A 22,830-nucleotide genomic window follows, 5' to 3' on the forward strand; every position below is an offset into this window, starting at 1 on the left:
CATTCCATTATCTCCCACCTCGAACAGGCTGTTTTTAAACAGTATTTTTCCATTTTATTAATCACGTCCAATGAACACTTAATGCCATATCATTTTTAAAGTCCAACACAACAGAGGCTGATTATTTCGAACCAAGTTGGGGAAGATTCTTCATAGATCGTCTTTTCCCTAGAATGGGGGATTTCAAGACTAGGGGGCACATTTTTAAGGTGAGAGGAGAGAGAATTAAAAAAAAGACATGAGGAGCAAATCTTTTACAGAGAGGGTGGTTCATGTGTGGAACCAACTTCCTGAGGAAGCGGTGGATGCGAGTACAATTACAACACTTAAAAAACATTTGGATAAGTTCATGAATAGAAAATATTTGGAGGGTCAGGAGCAAGCAGGTTAGACTAGTTTAATTTAGGATTATGGTTGGCATGGAGTAGTTGGACTGAAGTGTCTGTTTCCGTGCTGTATGACTTTATGAGGTTGCCCGTCTGTGGACTGCTTTCTTGAAGAGGGTTATGATTGCTCCTTCATTGAAAGTTTTAATTCTGAGATAGAACAGAATTGTAGAGTGGAATCAGGCCATTTGGCCCATTAAGTCCACACCCACCCTCCAAAGAGCATCGCACCCAGACGCACTCCCCTAACCCTATGATCCTGCATTCCTCATATCTAAAAGGTAAAAACAATGACTGCAGATGCTGGAAACCAGATTCTGGATCAGTGGTGCTGGAAGAGCACAGCAATTCAGGCAGCATCCGAGAACAGGCAAAATCCGAGGACAAGCAAAAATTGACGTTTCGGGCAAAAGCCGTTCATCAGGAATAAAGGCAGAGAGCCTGAAGCGTGGAGAGATAAGCTAGAGGAGGGTGGGGGTGGGGAGAAAGTAGCATAGAGTACAATAGGTCAGTGGGGGAGGAGATGAAGATGATAGGTCAGGGAGGAGAGGGTGGAGTGGATAGGTGGAAAAGGAGCTGGGCAGGTCGGACAAGTCCAGACAAGACAAGGGGACAGTGTTGAGCTGGAGGTTAGAAACTAGGATGAGGTGGGGGAAGGGGAAATGAGGAAGCTGTTGAAGTCCACATTGATGCTCTGTGGTTGAAGTGTTCCGAGGCGGAAGATGAGGCGTTCTTCTTCCATGCATCTGGTGGTGAGGGAGCGGCGGTGAAGGAGGCCCAGCACCTCCATATCCTCGGCAGAGTGGGAGGGGGAGTTGAAATGTTGGGCCACGGGGCGGTTTGGTTGATCTGCACATCCCTGGACACTTTGGACAAGTTAGCATGGCCAATCTACCTAACTTGCACATCTTTGAACTGTGGGAGGAAACTGGAGCACTCAGAGGAAATCCAAGCAGACACAGGGAGAATGTATAACCTCCACACAAACAAACAGGCACCAAGGGGTGGAATCGAACCTGGGTTCCTGGTGCTGCAAGGGAACAGTGCTAACCACTGAGTCACTATGCCACCCAGCGATGAACTGATGTTTGGTCTCTTGGAGGAAATCAATGGATATGGGAAGCAGAGAGAAAATGGAGTCAAAGGTGAAGACCAGTCACAGTCATGCTGGACAGTGGAGTAGGCTCCACAAGCAATTAGATCAATTCCTGCTCCTATTTATGTTTGTAATCTGTGGATTGATCAGGGAGTCCATCAACAGGGGTTCCAGGAACTGAGAGTGTTCAGAGACTTGAAGGTATTTGGAAAGGTTCGTCAGACACAAATTAGGAGAATTAGGAGTGGCTGTGAGTGTCTGTGATGATTGTACAGGGGTTTCTGATTATTACTGGGATAGAATTCAGGCCCTATGTCAGAAAATACATTAAAGTGCAAGATAATGCTTTCATTAGTGAACACATAGTTCCTCACTCTGACAGGAAATGGAGCAGGCAATAAATCCTAAAGTGTTTGGGCTCAGTGACTTTTGCAATCCATTGGAGCCCTCTCCCAGTGCAAATTCCTCATGTTTTCACCCTGCCCCCACATCTCTTTGTTCCCAAACATAGTATAACATCTCAGTAAGGTCTGACTTGGAGAGCAAACCAGTGATATCAACACAGGTCCAACAATTCAATTCAACTAGTGATAGCAACAGAGAGGCTGGCCTGGGAGATGTAGTGTTGAGTCTTCAGTACAGGCAGAGAACCGTGGGAGAAGCTCCCTAATATCAGAGAAAAGACAGACAGAGAGAGAAGCCTGGGAGTGGGAGGAATGGAGAATGAGAGGGTTGGAGGGGGAAAATGGAGAAAGGGGTTGGAGAGAAAGAAAATTCAGAGAGTTTTGAGAAGAAAAATCTGAGAGTTTGGGGCAGGGGTGCTTTTGTTCAATAAACAGAAGTCAGATCGTCAAACACACACCCAGGTTTGTAGACGGCACATCACAACAGAGTTAGATGGCAAACTAACAACAAAACTTGGCTCACTAAACTTTTCGCTCAGCTATTTGACACAAGATTGCTCTGTCATCTTAACGCAAATTACCAAGATGGAACGATGCCATCTGGTGAGACTTCTGAACCCCACACCCACCACCCACCCCTCTCCAAAACCCCTCTCTAAACTCTGCTCAAAAATCATGGATCAGAGGTGACTGAGAGATACCCACTCCAATCATTCCTGGCCTCTGTGAGAAACTAAGCTCACTCACATCAATAATTTCAGTCCCGAGACAAGATCTGAAGCAGCAGTATCGTTTATTACACTCTTGCAAGAGGGGGGTGTCTACTAGTAGGCACCCTGAGTTTAACAAGTGTACAACTTTTACACAATTCATTTCTCTTTCCCTCCTCCCATTGCTCCTCCCCTGTTTACATCTCCCACTACTCTAAACCCGGCGCCCATTACTCTTGTTTATCTTTTGCCTCATCCGGCCTTGTGCCTGACACATCCCTCTGTGGTCTACTGTTAGCGTATATCCTCCTTCACTGCCAGCTGCTTCCTTGATTGCTGAAGCAACATTTCCTCCCATTCTTTGCCCACACTGAGCCTTATGACCTCTTGATTGTGGTCTTTTTTGTTTTTGCAGAAGCGGGAAACAGATGCTTATAACTGTTTGTACAAGCATATCTAGCTTAACCTACAACCCCCCTCCCCCCTTCATGATTCAGCCCTTCTGACTTTTGCAGACAACAGCTTTTGCAATTGGCCCTCACAGAAACTAACAACAAAACTTGGCTCACTAAACACTGCTTTTCGCTCAGCTATTTGACACGAGATTGCTCTGTCATCTTAACGCAAATTACCAAGATGGAACGATGCCATCTGGTGAGACTTCCGAACCCCACGCCCACCACCATACCCTCTCCCCAAAAACCCCTGTCTAAACTCTGCTCAAAAATCATGGATCAGAGGTGACTGAGAGATACCCACTCCAATCATTCCTGGCCTCGAAACTGCTGGTCCCCCAACAGTCCGATCGATCTCCACTAAAACACACAGCCTGGCATCCCACAACAGGTTCCACAGGCAATAGTGGGAACACAGCCCAAAGAAACCTGCAAGCCAGTCTAAACCCCTCTCCCCCACTCAGCTCTCCCTTAGACAACAGGATCTCCAGGGGGCGAGAGATACCTATCAAGAAGCCCCGCTGGTTTGGCTGGGAGGTCAGCCCGAACTTAATCCTGCATTGATTTTACTTGTGTGCATTGGCTTTAATTTGTGCACGACAACCCCTCAGCACTCGCCCTTTTAGAAACTGACTCCTTCAGTCGGTAACAAACTGCGCCCGTAACAGTGGAGCTTATATTTTTATTGCAATCTCCCACAAACACACGGAAATACACACAGATCTCAGCCCCAGAGCCTCCGGTGACAAGGACATCGGTCACCCCTGCATTCAGAATCACTTTTGTCTTAAAAATATATTTTTTTAAAAAATAAAAGAAACAAAACGAGCAAACCAGTGCATTAAAGTAAGGGAGAGCAATCTCAGGTTTACTGTAGCACCACACCTCAACCTACAGATACGGACCAGTACAGAGGGGAGCTGCAATTACTTTGAAAAATTGGAGACCTGTACCCTAATCCCACACTGCAAACCATAAAGGCAAGTTATCTCGAAATTTAACAATTCCATTTTTAACCCCAGCTCTCTTGCCAATCTGAAGATTTTGTTTTTTACAAATCCGCTGCAACTTCTTTTATACATTGGCTTCACTTGGCAATAGTTTATAGCAATTTACAAACCAAACACACAATAAATAATGCAACTTTTATATGGATGTAACAATCAGCCCAATTCTTACCGGATCCTATTGCCTGTTCCATATGGTTTGGGAAATGTCTACTGCTTTGAAGCCTTTATTTCCCCGTCGTGACATCAAATGTCACATGACTGTGGCAAGCCAGAGAGATTTATTCAAACATCTCTCTTAGCATTTGCCAGTTGCCCCACAGGTACAGTGCAGAAGGATAATCAACACGTTTCTACTCTTCTGTTGTTAGAATACTGAATTGACTCACAAACTCTTAACATTCACCTGTACCTATGTTTTTTGTTTTTGCCTCTGTTTGCCTATTAATCACTTACCTATGCTACTTAACTATGTGATCTGCCTGGATTGCCCACAACACAAAGCTTTTTACTGTGCCTCAGTACATGTGACAATAAATTCAATTCAATTCACCGGAACTGCCGGCTGCACCACTGGTTGGAGAGGGTCTGGCTGTAACCTCAATTCCACATGCCTGCCTATCCCTGACAACATTTCACTCTGTCCCCACCATGTTTTGTGAGAATCCATCCACCTTCGTCTTAAAATTATTCAAAGGCTGCGCTGCCTTTTGAGGAAGAGAATTTTATTTCAAAGATAGTTCCAATATCATAAGCGCTATGTGCACATTCAGCCTGTTGGGGGGCAGACTTGTGCCCTTTCGTGCGGTGTTTCGATGGCGGGAGGGGGTATTAGATTCGTATAGATTACATTACAATGTGGAAACAGGCCCTTCGGCCCAACAAGTCCACACCGACCCGCCGAAGCGCAACCCACCCATACCCCTACATTTACCCCTTACCTAACACTACGGGCAATTCACCTGACCTGCACATCTTTGGACTGTGGGAGGAAACCGGAGCACCCGGAGGAAACCCACGCAGACACGGGGAGAACGTGCAAACTCCACACAGTCAGTCGCCTGAAGGCGGGAATTGAACCCGGGTCTCTGGCGCTGTGAGGCAACAGTGCTAACCACTGTGCTACCGTGCCGCCCACGGTGGCACCTTCCCACCTCCACTCTGCTCTTGTCGTTAACTCCTATCTGCAAAACATGCCCTGTCAACACCACCTCCTAGCAACCCCCTTGACACCTCCTAACATACGATGACTCTTCTCTGAAAGGGGCAGCATGGTGGCTTAGTGGTTAGCACTGCTGCCTCACAGCACCAGGGACCCAGGTTCAATCCCAGCCTCGGGCCAACTGGCTGTGTGGTGTTTGCACATTCTCCCTGTGTCTGTGTGGGTTTCCTCCCACAATGGGAAAAAGTGAGGGCTGGAGAACATCTTGGGCATGAGCCCTTCATCAGGAATCATGTGATTCATTCTGGTGAAGGGCTTATGCCTGAACCATCAATTCTCCTGCTCCTCAGATGCTACCTGACCTTCTGTGCTTTTCCAGCACCACTCTCTCGACTTTCCTCCCATAATCCAAAGATGTGCAGGTTAGGATGAATTGGCCATGCTAAATTGCACATGGTGTTCAGGATTGTGCAGGCTATGTGCATTAGTCAGGGGTAAGTGTAGATTAATTGCATAGGGGAATGGGTCTGGATGGGTTACTCTTTGGAGGGTCGATGTCACTTGTTAGGCCAAATGGCCTGTTTCCACACTGTAGGCATTCTATGATTCTATGAAATTCTTGAACCTCTCCATCCATCATACAGCTCTCCAACCTAATGCTCATCAGCCCCACAGCTGCCTGAAGATTAGCAGCCATTAAGAATGCTGAATAGAAACAGGACCTTCCTGCAACTGGGTTAGTTCAAGAGGCAGCACACCTGATGTGAAAGAATAAAGGTGGAAAGAAATTGGAAGGGTGCGAGAAATTCACCTAAACGTTACTTCTCAGTAAAACCTACAGCAAGATGATTCCTTCTTAGGACAAAATTCTCCAGATATAGCATCATCACTAATGTGAAATTACACATGCTAAGTGGCGCCATCCCAAGATCCCCTAGATGCCAACTAGCACCAGGATACAATACTAACTCAGGTAAGTAAAACCACAATCTGATAAGTAGAAATCAGGCCCAAATTGTCTAATCTCACTGGATGTGGTACCTTGACCAAACACATTGGTCAACTTGACTGTTAGCCAGCCTTAACTTTTCAAGAGTAGAATCCTAAAGTCTAATTAGATTAAATTAGATTACTTACAGTGTGGAAACAGGCCCTTCGGCCCAACAAGTCCACACCGCCCCGCCGAAGCGCAACCCACCCATACCCCTACATTTACCCCTTACCTAACACTACGGACAATTTAGCATGGCCAATTCACCTGACCTGCACATCTTTGGACTGTGGGAGGAAACCGGAGCACCCGGAGGAAACCCACAAATCTCTCTGGCTGAAGTTGAGGGAAATTAATTGTGAGAATCATCCGATTCTTAAGGCTCCAAACGAGGAGTCACGATTGTAAAGTGACCACATCCTGGTCTTTAAGTGGTCATTTTAAGGGCCTAATTTGATGGTGGCCTAAAAGGTCAAGCATGGGGCAACCCCCAGAGAACATAATTGCTGGAAAAGCTCAACAGATCTGACCAGCGTCTGTGGAGAGAAAGCAGAATTAATGTTTCAGGTCCAGCGACCTCTCGTCAGAACTGAGTTCTTTTTTGTTTCTGACTTTCAGCACTCGCAGTTGGTTGGTTTCCTTTCAGCCTGGAGAACATTATTCAGATCGAGATGAGAATGCAACAGGATTTAGGTGTAGCATCACTCCCCCACAATGAAATGCCCCTCTCCACCACCAAGCTGACCACCATGATGTGAGAGGCCTATGTGAATGCATTATCATGCATTAACATTATGATAGCATCTCACCTTGTTGATGCGTGGTTTCCCATTCTTCCACCCGCAGGATAAAAATGGGACAGCGGCGATTCCCAACAAGAAAGTGAGAAAGGTAACTGGTGACTCCAGCCCAGCATTTACTCCTCCAGCCCTGAGGTCTTGGCTCCTAGGTGCCAACATCTCAGGGCATGCTCCGTGGGCAGTGGTGGCATTCCCTAACCCTTAACTCCCATCCACCAAGTCCTCCAGGATCTATCCAGGATCCAGGCTTTTACAAAATTATGAGGGGCATGGATAGGATAAACAGACAAAGTCTTTTCCCTGGGGTCGGGGAGTCCAGAACTAGCGGGCATAGCTTTAGGGTGAGAGGGGAGAGATATAAAAGAGACCTAAGGGGCAACTTTTTCATGCAGAGGGTGGCACGTGTATGGAATGAGCTGCCAGAGGAAGTAGTGGAGGCTGGTATAATTGCAACATTTAAGAGGCATTTGGATGAGTAAATGAATAGGAAGGGTTTGGAGGGATATGGGCCAAGTGCTAGCAGATGGGACTAGATTGGGTTGGGATATCTGGTCGGCATGGATGGTTTGGACCGAAGGGTCTGTTTCCGTGCTGTACGTCTCTATGACTCTATGACTCAAACAGATGCCAATTTCCCTCTGTCTCATTGGTCTGGGGCAATTGACTGGAACCGGGCAGGCCTGCCAACACTTCAGTGGATTGACTGTAAAGATGGTACTGTGATTAGGGATCCCAGGAGATCCTGGCAGTGGGGTCTGGGAGACCATGATGTGTGCCATGCCATTGGGGTTTGGTGTATATGAAATGCAGCAAGTTGGGGAAGTTGTCTGAGAAAGCTCACATGGAGAGAAGCTCGCCAAGATTGACTCTTAGCCAGTTTTGGTAGAACCAAACCCACAATGTTCATTAAGTTACTATTAGTAGGGGCTCTTTATGGTCTAAACACTTCACATATCTGACTTTTCTGCCCCTTAGCGAGGTGTAGGGTGCAATCCAGCTTGTAGCATTCCCTCCTGATTTCTGAGTTCTGAGAAAGGACCCAAAACATTAGCTCTGCTTTCTCTCCACAGATGCTGCTCGACCTGCCAAGTTTTTCCAGCAATTTCTGCTTGTGTCTCTGATTTCCAGTTCCCACTGTGCTTTCCATTTTTATTTGGCTACTCTTATTTGTTAAGGTTTCATTTTTAATTTTGTGGCAATCTCCTGGTTCTGATGTTGAGACTGGAATAATTGCTAATTTCTCTTCTTCTCCTGAGGGGCAGGGACTGAATTATTTATAACTACAATTTTGCAGTCGATGTCCCATAAAAGTAAGTAGAGTAAGGTTTTAGTTATTCTTTACTGTTTTTATAAATGTTGGCCTGACCGGCTGTGCTTTTCCAGCACCACACCTTTTGACTCTGATCTCCAGCGTCTGCAGTCCTCACTTTCTCCTAGCTCTTTTATAACTATCAGAATCCATTCTATCCTGGCTGCACAATCCATTTAAAATGAATAGAAAGGACTGTAGATTCTGGAATTCTGGAGTGCTGGAGAGACACAGCAGCTCTGGCAAACTTAGCTGTAACATTCCTAATGAAGGGCTTTTGACCGAAAAGTTGATTTTCCTGCTCCTCAGATGCTTGACTCTAATCTCTAACATCTGCAGTACCCACTTCCGCCTTGGCTGTAACATCCTCACCCCCTGCATCCTGTAAGGACTCCATTCCATTCTCCCAGTTCTCTATCGTATCTGTTCTGATGATGCTACCATCTGTGGGGGGGTGGGCAGGCCCAGAAATGTCCATCTTTCTCCTGAACTGAGGATTCTCCAACACCATGGTTGACAGCGCCCTCAGCCATGTCCGACCCATCTCCCGCATTTTGGCTCTCAGCCCTTCTCTTCCCTCCTATGGCCACAATAGGGTCCCCCTGTCCTCACCTATCATCAGTATCAACATCCAAAGGACCATAAGCCACCACCAGACACATATTCCCCTCCCCTCCTTAACAGCCTTCCGCAGGGACTGTTCCCTCTGGGACATTCTGGTCCACTCTTCCTCCATTCTCAACATCTCCCCAAGGCATTGACCCATGCAATCACAGAAAGTGCAATACTTGCCTGTTTACCTCTTTAACAGGTGAAGCAGTGATTTACTTCACTCAATCTAGCCTATTGTATTCGCTGCTCACAATGTGACCTTCTGTATACTGGGCAGACCAAACACAGACTGGGTGACTACTTTGTAGAATATGTTGTCTGGAAAAATGACCCTGAGCTTTCACTTCCACACACCACTGTGTTCCCTGATCAACATTTCTGTCTCAGGCCTGCTGTAGGGCTCCAGTGAGGATCAGTGCAAGCTGGAAGAGCAAAATCTCATCTTCCATCTCGGTATCTTAGAGCCTTCAGGATTCAATATTGGATTTAACAATTTCAGAATGTGATCATCCTGCTCCATGTCTGTTACCCTCCCCCTGTGGCCCCAGGTCTTGTCCTGCATGGGTTACTCCAGTACAGGCAAACCCGTTTTCAATTACTTTACACTTACACTTAACTTGTGTAGCATTTCTCGCTCCCTTGGCTTATCATCAGTTATCTCTTTGTTTGGTTATCCTTGTTTTGCCCTCTGTTTTTCTCTCTCTGGAGTCTGTTTCCATGCACTCTATTCAGTCTCTCTCCCAACCCCATCATCAGCATAAATACAGCCAACTTTGTTTTAACTGGCACCTTAATGAACTGAGCTTTTCGATAAACTGGCGAAAATTATACGATTCAAATACCGGACGTTTACTGTATCGCAATCTCTGTGATGTCCGAGTAGTCAGTTGAGGGTGTCAATGAGAAAGCTCTCTGCCGGTAAGTTTTATTTGAGGCAAAGTTGCATTATTATTTAAGTGGTTTATTTGTATGTAAGATATAAAATGAATATGCATACTACCGCATTACGTTTCTATTAACTTGGTGTGAGTTTTATATTGATTAGGAGTTGGGGGGTCATGTTGCGGACATTGTTTAAACCACTTTTGGAATATTGTGTGCAATTCTGGTCTCCTTGCTATAGGGAGAGGCTGAATAGGCTGGGGCTGTTTTCCCTGGAGCATTGGAGGCTGAGCGGTGACCTTTATAAAATCATGAGGGGCATGGATAGGATAAATAGACAAAGTCGTTTCCCTGGGGTGGGGGAGTCCAGAACTAGAAAGCATAGGTTTAAGGTGAGAGGGGTAAGATTTAAAAGGGACATAAGGGGAAACCTTTTCATACAGAGGATGGTGCGCGTATAGAATGAGCTGCTAGAGGAGGTGGTAGAGGCTGGTACAATTGCAACATTTAAAAGGCATCTGGATGGGTATATGAATAAGAAGGGTTTGGATGGATATGGGTCAAATACTGGTCAAGTGGGACTAGATTTCTTTAGAATATCTAGTCAGCGTGGATGAGTTGGACTGAAGGGTCTGTTTCCATGCTATACAAAATTCTATGACTCTTGATCAACCAGATTATTTGACCAATCAGGTCCACTCTTGGTCCCATAGGTACCGATTAATCAAAAGTTTGTTGTCCTACCCTTTCCCAGCTATTTTCAGTTCCAACGAAGGGTCACTAGACTCAAAATGTTAACTCTGATGTACTCTGTACAGATGCTCCCCGATCTGCAGTGTTTTCCCCAGCACTTTGTATTTGTTACACATTTCATGTGATTTAAGAAATTTGCACCATCTTACAGCCTTTACCTATCCTACATTATCAGAGGACATATGACTGTGGAAAGCAGTAGAGCACAAAGATGTGTATCCAAACACTGATTGTCCTCTTCACAGTATTCCAGACCTTACATTCCTTCTGTTAAGATCACTTGCACAGATGCTGCCTTCTGAGCCTCCCTTGTATAAGCAACATTTCACTGCTTTGTCTCTTCTGTATGTGGAGAAAATACCCATGAGGGTGAAAGTTCATGTGCTTTTTTTTGTTTAAAATGGCCTGGGTGGTCCTGATTGTTTAACAGGCCAAGTACAGCTTCAACTGCAAACTGAGTGAAGAGGCTTGGACTGAGTAATCAAACTCCAGGACAAGGGAATTCAGTGCATTGTTGAAAATCGCCATGAGGGAGGTTTAATGTTGGCAAGAAGCAATCAGTTCATTGTCACCTTCAAAGAATTTACATAAAATTTTACAGAAATTCATCTGCACAGATAAAAAGCTATTTGGCTCAACTATTTGTGATCCATGAACTAAGGATTCTGGGTAATCCAAGATGGAGGATGGGAAACATTTCTGGCTGTAACAGCTGCTCCTGTTCTGAGGTATTTTAGGTGTTGGAGGTGATTTCTTCAAATTCCAGGAGCAGCAATTACTGTTTTATATGCTGTTGCATTGTTATGAATGAGCTGCCAGAGGAAGTGGTGGAGTCTGGTACAATTGCAACGTTTAAAAGGCATCTGGATGGGTATATGAATAGGATGGGTTTGGAGGGAAATGGGCCAGGTGCTGGCAGGAGGGACTAGATTGGGTTGGGATATCTGGTCGACATGGATGGGTTGGACCGAAGGGTCTGTTTCCGTATTGTACATCCCTAGACTCTATGACACCCACCCCTACCCCTACCCTTAGCCACATACCCCACCATTCCTTTCTCCTGCATATTGGCATTAAGTTTCTTAAATCTATCCATGCTATCTCTTTTAACACTTCATGTGAGAGGTATCCTGGAGACTAGAACTATATAATGTAAATCAGAAACAATTGCTGGAAAAGCTCAATGGTTTTGGGTTAGCTCGAAAGGTTTACTCTGTTTTCTCTCCACAGATGCTGCCAGACCTGCTGAGCTTTTACCAGCAATTTTTGTTTTTGTATACATTCTAAGAGCCATGCTCCCTTCAGTAGGAAATGGCTGTTTCGCGCATAAAATGTCAATTTCAAAGGGAAACAGCCAGTTGGATGAGGGTACCCGACTGCATATTCACAAATGGCAGCATTATAATTCATGTACCAACCTGTAACTTTTTGTTTTGTTCAGGGTATATTAATGCTGATTGCCTATCCTTAATAATTCTTGAGAATGTGGGTTGTGAGCTGCCTTCTTAAACTACTGCTGTGTGAGTGCTACGGATACAGCTTCAACCATTTTCCATTGTATTGGGAATGAATACAATCAGTGACAAGCTTCCCTCCTGGTACCTATTGACTCCAGGATTCCTTTACATCACAACTCAATGCTAAAATTCTCAATGCATCCACAAAATTCAACTCTTTGGTTCATCTTTGAATCAAGGCTAGATTGAGGTGTGGAATCCAATGGCCCATGTGGAATCCAAGCTGAGCATCAGGGCAAATGCCATTGCTGAATAATTGCCATTTGATAGCACTGTCAATGACACCTTATGTCACTTTGTAGATGAACAAAAGTACAGGTAGTTCTGCTACAATGCTGCAGTTGCATTCCAGCGTAACCTTGCTTAATAGAAGATTGCTTAATATACATAATCGGGCTTGTAGGAAAAGTGGGGTTAGGGTCAGACCACGAAAATATATCATTCACAATTGCTCAAAAATCACCTAAACGCCTAACACAAAGAACTGCACAACCCGAATGAAGGTATGTATCATATTTATCAATGAAACAAAAGTAAATTTAACACAGTACATTTAACAAATATTGTTCACGCAGAGACAGAGGGTTATCATTTGCATTAGTTAGACTCCCTCATTCCTGTTAAGTGATCTGTATCACATATTCTCTCCTTATGCTCCAAAGGTTTTATAATATCGAGCTTCTCTTCCAGTGTTATATCCTATCTTCACCTCCCACAATTTTATCACCAGGGCATTTCTTGCTAACATTTTTGTCACTATGACCCTCCTTTTTTTAAAAAAAAGGATCATTTAGGAATAGTGTACCTTTCACAGAAAGCTGCTCCCTGTACAGTACCCCTCACAGAAAGCTGCTCTCTGTACAGTATCTCTCACCGAAAGCTGCTCTCTGTACAGTACCCCCTCACAGAAAGCTGCTCTCTGTACAGTATCCCTCACAGAAAGCTGCTCTCTGTACAGTATCCCCTCACAGAAAGCTGCTCTCTCTACAGTACCTTTCACAGAAAGCTGTTCTCTGTACAGTACCCCCTCACAGAAAGCTGCTCTCTGTACAGTATCTCTCACAGAAAGCTGCTCTGTTCAGTATCCCTCACAGAAAGCTGCTCTCTGCACCGTATCCCTCACCGAAAGCTGCTCTCTGCACCGTATCTCTCACCGAAAGCTGCTCTCTGTACAGTACCCCTCACAGAAAGCTGTTCTCTGTACAGTATCTCTCACAGAAGGCTGCTCTCTGTACAGTACCCCTCACAGAAAGCTGTTCTCTGTACAGTACCCCTCACAGAAAGCTGTTCTCTGTACAGTATCTCTCACAGAAAGCTGCTCCCTGTACAGTGCTCCCTCACAGAGAGCTGCTCTCTCTACAGTACCTTTCACAGAAAGCTGCTCTCTGTACAGTATCCCTTACAGAAAGCAGCTCTCTGTACAGTATCCCTCACAGAAAGCTGTTCCTGTACAGTAACCCCTCACAGAAAGCTGCTCTCTGTACAGTACCCCTCACAGAAAGCTGTTCCCTGTACAGTAACCCCTCACAGAAAGCTGCTCTCTGTACAGTACCCCTCACAGAAAGCTGCTCTCTCTACAGTACCTTTCACAGAAAGCTGCTCTCTGTACAGTATCCCTTACAGAAAGCAGCTCTCTGTACAGTATCCCTCACAGAAAGCTGTTCCCTGTACAGTAACCCCTCACAGAAAGCTGCTCTCTGTACAGTACCCCTCACAGAAAGCTGTTCCCTGTACAGTAACCCCTCACAGAAAGCTGCTCTCTGTACAGTATCCCTCACAGAAAGCTGTTCCCTGTACAGTAACCCCTCACAGAAAGCTGCTCTCTGTACAGTACCCCTCACAGAAAGCTGCTCTCTCTACAGTACCTTTCACAGAAAGCTGCTCTCTGTACAGTACCGCCCCACACAAAGCTGTTCCCTGTACAGTACTCTCTCACAGAAAGCTGTTCTCTGTACAGTATCTCTCACAGAAAGCTGCTCACCGCCTCACAGAAAGCTGCTCTCTGTACAGTATCTCTCACAGAAAGCTGCTCCCTGTATAGTGCCCCCTCAAAGAAAGCTGCTCTCTGTACAGTATCCCTCACAGAAAGCTGTCCTCTGTACAGTATCCCTCACAGAAAGCTGCTCTCTGTACAGTACCCCTCACAGTAAAGCTGCTCTCTACAGTAACCCCTCACAGAAAGTTGCTCTCTGTACAGTGCTCCCTCACAGAAAGCTGCTCTCTGTACAGTACCCCCTCACAGAAAGCTGCTCTCTCTACAGTATCTTTCACAGAAAGCTGCTCCCTGTACAGTACCCCCTCACAGAAAGCTGCTCTCTGCACCGTACCCCTCACAGAAAGCTGCTCTCTGCACCGTATCCCTCACTGAAAGCTGCTCGCTGCACCGTATCCCTCACCGAAAGCTGCTCTCTGTACAATACCCTTCACAGAAAGCTGTTCTCTGTACAGTATCCCTCACAGAAAGCTGCTCTCTGTACAGTATCCCTCACAGAAAGCTGCTCTCTGTACAGTACCCTTCACAGAAAGCTGTTCCCTGTACAGTACCTTTCACAGAAAGCTGCTCTCTGTACAGCATCCCTTACAGAAAGCTGCTCTCTGTACAGTATCCCCTCACAGAAAGCTGCTCTCTTTACAGTACCTTTCACACAAAGCTGTTCCCTGTACAGTACCCCCTCACAGAAAGCTGCTCTGTTCAGTATCCCTCACCGAAAGCTGCTCTCGGCACCGTATCCCTCACCGAAAACTGCTCTCTGTACAGTACCCCTCACAGAAAGCTGCTCTCTGTACAGTGCCCCCTCACAGAAAGCTGCTCTCTGTACAGTATCTCTCACAGAAAGCTGCTCTGTTCAGTATCCCTCACAGAAAGCTGCTCTCTGCACCGTATCCCTCACAGAAAGCTGCTCTCTGCACCGTATCTCTCACCGAAAGCTGCTCTCTGTACAGTACCCCTCACAGAAAGCTGTTCTCTGTACAGCATCCCTTACAGAAAGCTGCTCTCTGTACAGTATCCCCTCACAGAAAGCTGCTCTCTTTACAGTACCTTTCACACAAAGCTGTTCCCTGTACAGTACCCCCTCACAGAAAGCTGCTCTGTTCAGTATCCCTCACCGAAAGCTGCTCTCGGCACCGTATCCCTCACCGAAAACTGCTCTCTGTACAGTACCCCTCACAGAAAGCTGCTCTCTGTACAGTGCCCCCTCACAGAAAGCTGCTCTCTCTACAGTACCTTTCACAGAAAGCTGCTCTCTGTACAGTATCCCACACAGAAAGCTGCTCTCTGTTCAGTGCCCCCTCACCGAAAACTGCTCTCTGTACAGTACCCCTTACAGAAAACTGCTCTCTCTACAGAACCTTTCACAGAAAGCTGCTCTCTCTACAGTACCTTTCACAGAAAGCTGTTCCCTGTACAGTACCCCCTCACAGAAAGCTGCTCTCTGTACAGTACCCCTCACAGAAAGCTGCTGTCTGTACAGTATCCCGCACAGAAAGCTGCTCTCTGTACAGTATCCCACACAGAAAGCTGCTCTCTGTACAGTATCCCCTCACAGAAAGCTGCTCTCTGTACAGTATCCCTCACAGAAAGCTGCTCTCTGCACAGTATCCCTCACAGAAGGCTGCTCTCTGTACAGTATCCCCTCACAGAAAGCTGCTCTCTGTACAGTATCCCCTCACAGAAAGCTGCTCTCTTTACAGTATCCCCTCACAGAAAGCTGCTCTCTTTACAGTACCTTTCACACAAAGCTGTTCCCTGTACAGTACCCCCTCACAGAAAGCTGCTCTGTTCAGTATCCCTCACCGAAAGCTGCTCTCGGCACCGTATCCCTCACCGAAAACTGCTCTCTGTACAGTATCCCACACAGAAAGCTGCTCTCTGTACAGTATCCCCTCACAGAAAGCTGCTCTCTGTACAGTATCCCTCACAGAAAGCTGCTCTCTGTACAGTGCCCCCCCCCCACAGAAAGCTGCTCTCTGTACAGTATCCCTCACAGAAAGCTGCTCTCTGTACAGTATCCCACACAGAAAGCTGTTCTCTGTACAGTGCCCCCTCACAGAAAGCTGCTCTCTGTACAGTACCCCTCACCGAAAGCTGCTCTCTGTACAGTATCCCTCACAGAAAGCTGCTCTCTGTACAGTGCCCCCCCCACAGAAAGCTGCTCTCTGTACAGTATCCCTCACAGAAAGCTGCTCTCTGTACAGTATCCCACACAGAAAGCTGTGCTCTGTACAGTGCCCCCTCACAGAAAGCTGCTCTCTGTACAGTACCCCTCACCGAAAGCTGCTCTCTGTACAGTATCCCTTACAGAAAGCTGTTCGGTGTACAGTACCCCTCACCGAAAGCTGCTCTCTGTACAGTATCCCTCACAGAAAGCTGCTCTCTGTACAGTACCCCTCACCGAAAGCTGCTCTCTGTACAGTGCTCCCCCACAGAAAGCTGCTCTCTGTACAGTACCCCTCACCGAAATCTGCTCTCTGTACAGTATCCCTCACAGAAAGCTGCTCTCTGTACAGTATCCCTCACAGAAAGCTGCTCTCTGTACAGTATCCCTTACAGAAAGCTGCTCTCTGTACAGTACCCTTCACAGAAAGCTGTTCCCTGTACAGTACCTTTCACAGAAAGCTGCTCACTGTACATTGCCCCCTCACAGAAAGCTGCTCTCTCTACAGTACCTTTCACAGAAAGCTGCTCTCTGTACAGTATCCCTTACAGAAAGCTGCTCTCTGTACAGTATCCCCTCACAGAAAGCTGCTCTCTTTACAGTACCTTTCACACAAAGCTGTTCCCTGTACAGTACCCCCTCACAGAAAGCTGCTCTGTTCAGTATCCCTCTCCGAAAGCTGCTCTCGGCACCGTATCCCTCACCGAAAGCTGCTCTCTGTACAGTACCCCTCACAGAAAGCTGCTCTCTGTACAGTGCCCATCACAGAAAGCTGCTCTCTCTACAGTACCTTTCACAGAAAGCTGCTCTCTGTACAGTACCCCTTCACAGTAAAGCTGCTCTCTACAGTAACCCCTCACAGAAAGGTGCTCCCTGTACAGTATCTCTCACAGAAAGCTGCTCCCTGTACAGTGCTCCCTCACAGAAAGCTGCTCTCTGTACAGTATCCCTCACAGAAAGCTGTTCCCTGTACAGTATCCCTCACAGAAAGCTGTTCCCTATACAGTACTCCCTCACAGAAAGCTGCTCTCTGTACAGTACCCCTCACCAAAAGCTGCTCTCTGTACAGTATCCCTCACAGAAAGCTGCTCTCTGTACAGTGCCCCCCCCCCGCCCCACAGAAAGCTGCTCTCTGTACAGTATCCCTCACAGAAAGCTGCTCTCTGTACAGTATCCCTCACAGAAAGCTGCTCTCTGTACAGTATCCCCTCACAGAAAGCTGCTCTCTGTACAGTATCCCTCACAGAAAGCTGCTCTCTGACAGTATCCCTCACAGAAAGCTGCTCTCTGTACAGTGCCCCCTCACAGAAAGCTGCTCTCTGTACAGTGCCCCCTCACAGAAAGCTGCTCTCTGTACAGTACCCAGTCACAGAAAGCTGCTCTCTGTACAGTATCCCTCACAGAAAGCTGCTCTCTGTACAGTATCCCCTCACAGAAAGCTGCTCTCTGTACAGTATCCCTCACAGAAAGCTGCTCTCTGTACAGTGCCCCCTCACAGAAAGCTGCTCTCTGTACAGTGCCCCCTCACAGAAAGCTGCTTTCTGTACAGTACCCCTCACCGAAAGCTGCTGTCTGTACAGTATCCCTTACAGAAAGCTGCTCTCTGTACAGTACCCCTCACCAAAAGCTGCTCTCTGTACAGTATCCCTCACAGAAAGCTGCTCTCTGTACAGTATCCCACACAGAAAACTGCTCTCTGTACAGTACCCCTCACAGAAAGCTGCTCTCTACAGTAACCCCTCACAGAAAGCTGCTCTCTGTACAGTATCCCTCACAGAAAGCTGCTCTCTGTACAGTGCCCCCCCCCCACAGAAAGCTGCTCTCTGTACAGTATCCCTCACAGAAAGCTGCTCTCTGTACAGTATCCCACACAGAAAGCTGTTCTCTGTACAGTGCCCCCTCACAGAAAGCTGCTCTCTGTACAGTACCCCTCACCGAAAGCTGCTCTCTGTACAGTATCCCTCACAGAAAGCTGCTCTCTGTACAGTGCCCCCCCCACAGAAAGCTGCTCTCTGTACAGTATCCCTCACAGAAAGCTGCTCTCTGTACAGTATCCCACACAGAAAGCTGTGCTCTGTACAGTGCCCCCTCACAGAAAGCTGCTCTCTGTACAGTACCCCTCACCGAAAGCTGCTCTCTGTACAGTATCCCTTACAGAAAGCTGTTCGGTGTACAGTACCCCTCACCGAAAGCTGCTCTCTGTACAGTATCCCTCACAGAAAGCTGCTCTCTGTACAGTACCCCTCACCGAAAGCTGCTCTCTGTACAGTGCTCCCCCACAGAAAGCTGCTCTCTGTACAGTACCCCTCACCGAAATCTGCTCTCTGTACAGTATCCCTCACAGAAAGCTGCTCTCTGTACAGTATCCCTCACAGAAAGCTGCTCTCTGTACAGTATCCCTTACAGAAAGCTGCTCTCTGTACAGTACCCTTCACAGAAAGCTGTTCCCTGTACAGTACCTTTCACAGAAAGCTGCTCACTGTACATTGCCCCCTCACAGAAAGCTGCTCTCTCTACAGTACCTTTCACAGAAAGCTGCTCTCTGTACAGTATCCCTTACAGAAAGCTGCTCTCTGTACAGTATCCCCTCACAGAAAGCTGCTCTCTTTACAGTACCTTTCACACAAAGCTGTTCCCTGTACAGTACCCCCTCACAGAAAGCTGCTCTGTTCAGTATCCCTCTCCGAAAGCTGCTCTCGGCACCGTATCCCTCACCGAAAGCTGCTCTCTGTACAGTACCCCTCACAGAAAGCTGCTCTCTGTACAGTGCCCATCACAGAAAGCTGCTCTCTCTACAGTACCTTTCACAGAAAGCTGCTCTCTGTACAGTACCCCTTCACAGTAAAGCTGCTCTCTACAGTAACCCCTCACAGAAAGGTGCTCCCTGTACAGTATCTCTCACAGAAAGCTGCTCCCTGTACAGTGCTCCCTCACAGAAAGCTGCTCTCTGTACAGTATCCCTCACAGAAAGCTGTTCCCTGTACAGTATCCCTCACAGAAAGCTGTTCCCTATACAGTACTCCCTCACAGAAAGCTGCTCTCTGTACAGTACCCCTCACCAAAAGCTGCTCTCTGTACAGTATCCCTCACAGAAAGCTGCTCTCTGTACAGTGCCCCCCCCCCCCCCACAGAAAGCTGCTCTCTGTCCAGTATCCCTCACAGAAAGCTGCTCTCTGTACAGTATCCCTCACAGAAAGCTGCTCTCTGTACAGTATCCCCTCACAGAAAGCTGCTCTCTGTACAGTATCCCTCACAGAAAGCTGCTCTCTGACAGTATCCCTCACAGAAAGCTGCTCTCTGTACAGTGCCCCCTCACAGAAAGCTGCTCTCTGTACAGTGCCCCCTCACAGAAAGCTGCTCTCTGTACAGTACCCAGTCACAGAAAGCTGCTCTCTGTACAGTATCCCTCACAGAAAGCTGCTCTCTGTACAGTATCCCCTCACAGAAAGCTGCTCTCTGTACAGTATCCCTCACAGAAAGCTGCTCTCTGTACAGTGCCCCCTCACAGAAAGCTGCTCTCTGTACAGTGCCCCCTCACAGAAAGCTGCTTTCTGTACAGTACCCCTCACCGAAAGCTGCTGTCTGTACAGTATCCCTTACAGAAAGCTGCTCTCTGTACAGTACCCCTCACCAAAAGCTGCTCTCTGTACAGTATCCCTCACAGAAAGCTGCTCTCTGTACAGTATCCCACACAGAAAACTGCTCTCTGTACAGTACCCCTCACAGAAAGCTGCTCTCTACAGTAACCCCTCACAGAAAGCTGCTCTCTGTACAGTATCCCTCACAGAAAGCTGCTCTCTGTACAGTATCCCACACAGAAAGCTGCTCTCTGTACAGTGCCCCCCCCACAGAAAGCTGCTCTCTGTACAGTATCCCTCACAGAAAGCTGCTCTCTGTACAGTGCCCCCCCCCACAGAAAGCTGCTCTCTGTACAGTATCCCTCACAGAAAGCTGCTCTCTGTACAGTATCCCACACAGAAAGCTGTTCTCTGTACAGTGCCCCCTCACAGAAAGCTGCTCTCTGTACAGTACCCCTCACCGAAAGCTGCTCTCTGTACAGTATCCCTTACAGAAAGCTGCTCTCTGTACAGTACTCCTCACAGAAAGCTGCTCTCTGTACAGTATCCCGCACAGAAAGCTGCTCTCTGTACAGTATCCCCTCACAGAAAGCTGCTCTCTGTACAGTATCCCTCACAGAAAGCTGCTCTCTGTACAGTGCCCCCCCCCACAGAAAGCTGCTCTCTGTACAGTATCCCTCACAGAAAGCTGCTCTCTGTACAGTATCCCACACAGAAAGCTGTTCTCTGTACAGTACCCCCTCACAGAAAGCTGCTCTCTGTACAGTACCCCTCACCGAAAGCTGCTCTCTGTACAGTATCCCTTACAGAATGCTGTTCGCTGTACAGTACCCCTCACCGAAAGCTGCTCTCTGTACAGTATCCCTCACAGAAAGCTGCTCTCTGTACAGTGCTCCCCCACAGAAAGCTGCTCTCTGTACAGTATCCCTCACAGAAAGCTGCTCTCTGTACAGTATCCCTCACAGAAAGCTGCTCTCTGTACAGTATCCCTTACAGAAAGCTGCTCTCTGTACAGTCCCCTTCACAGAAAGCTGTTCCCTGTACAGTACCTTTCACAGAAAGCTGCTCACTGTACATTGCCCCCTCTCAGAAAGCTGCTCTCTCTACAGTACCTTTCACAGAAAGCTGCTCTCTGTACAGTATCCCTTACAGAAAGCTGCTCTCTGTACAGTATCCCCTCACAGAAAGCTGCTCTCTTTACAGTACCTTTCACACAAAGCTGTTCCCTGTACAGTACCCCCTCACAGAAAGCTGCTCTGTTCAGTATCCCTCACCGAAAGCTGCTCTCGGCACCGTATCCCTCACCGAAAGCTGCTCTCTGTACAGTACCCCTCACAGAAAGCTGCTCTCTGTACAGTGCCCATCACAGAAAGCTGCTCTCTCTACAGTACCTTTCACAGAAAGCTGCTCTCTGTACAGTATCCCACACAGAAAGCTGCTCTCTGTTCAGTGCCCCCTCACCGAAAACTGCTCTCTGTACAGTACCCCTCACAGAAAGCTGCTCTCTGTACAGTATCTTTCACAGAAAGCTGCTCCCTGTACAGTACCCCCTTACAGAAAGCTGCTCTCTCTACAGTATCTTTCACAGAAAGCTGCTTCCTGTACAGTACCCCCTCACAGAAAGTTGCTCTCTGCACCGTACCCCTCACAGAAAGCTGCTCTCTGCACCGTATCCCTCACTGAAAGCTGCTCGCTGCACCGTATCCCTCACCGAAAGCTGCTCTCTGTACAATACCCTTCACAGAAAGCTGTTCTCTGTACAGTATCCCTCACAGAAAGCTGCTCTCTGTACAGTATCCCTCACAGAAAGCTGCTCTCTGTACAGTACCCTTCACAGAAAGCTGTTCCCTGTACAGTACCTTTCACAGAAAGCTGCTCACTGTACAGTGCCCCCTCTCAGAAAGCTGCTCTCTCTACAGTACCTTTCACAGAAAGCTGCTCTCTGTACAGCATCCCTTACAGAAAGCTATTCTCTGTACAGTATCCCCTCACAGAAAGCTGCTCTCTTTACAGTACCTTTCACACAAAGCTGTTCCCTGTACAGTACCCCCTCACAGAAAGCTGCTCTGTTCAGTATCCCTCACCGAAAGCTGCTCTCGGCACCGTATCCCTCACCGAAAACTGCTCTCTGTACAGTACCCCTCACAGAAAGCTGCTCTCTGTACAGTGCCCCCTCACAGAAAGCTGCTCTCTCTACAGTACCTTTCACAGAAAGCTGCTCTCTGTACAGTATCCCACACAGAAAGCTGCTCTCTGTTCAGTGCCCCCTCACCGAAAACTGCTCTCTGTACAGTACCCCTTACAGAAAACTGCTCTCTCTACAGAACCTTTCACAGAAAGCTGCTCTCTCTACAGTACCTTTCACAGAAAGCTGTTCCCTGTACAGTACCCCCTCACAGAAAGCTGCTCTCTGTACAGTACCCCTCACAGAAAGCTGCTGTCTGTACAGTATCCCGCACAGAAAGCTGCTCTCTGTACAGTATCCCACACAGAAAGCTGCTCTCTGTACAGTATCCCCTCACAGAAAGCTGCTCTCTGTACAGTATCCCTCACAGAAAGCTGCTCTCTGTACAGTGCCCCCCCCACAGAAAGCTGCTCTCTGTACAGTATCCCTCACAGAAAGCTGCTCTCTGTACAGTATCCCACACAGAAAGCTGTTCTCTGTACAGTGCCCCCTCACAGAAAGCTGCTCTCTGTACAGTACCCCTCACCGAAAGCTGCTCTCTGTACAGTATCCCTTACAGAAAGCTGCTCTCTGTACAGTACCCCTCACAGAAAGCTGCACTCTGTACAGTATCCCGCACAGAAAGCTGCTCTCTGTACAGTATCCCACACAGAAAGCTGCTCTCTGTACAGTATCCCCTCATAGAAAGCTGCTCTCTGTACAGTATCCCTCACAGAAAGCTGCTCTCTGTACAGTGCCCCCCCCACAGAAAGCTGCTCTCTGTACAGTATCCCTCACAGAAAGCTGCTCTCTGTACAGTATCCCACACAGAAAGCTGTTCTCTGTA

General features: G+C 47.4%; 1 protein-coding gene across 1 annotated transcript in view; it reads right to left on the reverse strand.

Moving 5' to 3' along the window:
• Positions 1–4,299, reverse strand: part of LOC122559488 (uncharacterized) — a 41,126-nt gene extending 36,827 nt beyond the window's left edge. Inside the window, exon 1 of the mRNA XM_043708990.2 lies at positions 4,231–4,299. The gene's annotated coding sequence lies outside the window, so the exon portion shown is untranslated. The remainder of the gene's footprint in view (positions 1–4,230) is intronic.
• Between the last annotated feature and the right edge of the window lie 18,531 nt (positions 4,300–22,830).

Source organism: Chiloscyllium plagiosum, unplaced genomic scaffold, assembly GCF_037043375.1.
Source record: "Chiloscyllium plagiosum isolate Xiang-an unplaced genomic scaffold, Cpla_swu_hap1 HiC_scaffold_19, whole genome shotgun sequence".
Taxonomy (NCBI): Eukaryota; Metazoa; Chordata; class Chondrichthyes; order Orectolobiformes; family Hemiscylliidae; genus Chiloscyllium; species Chiloscyllium plagiosum.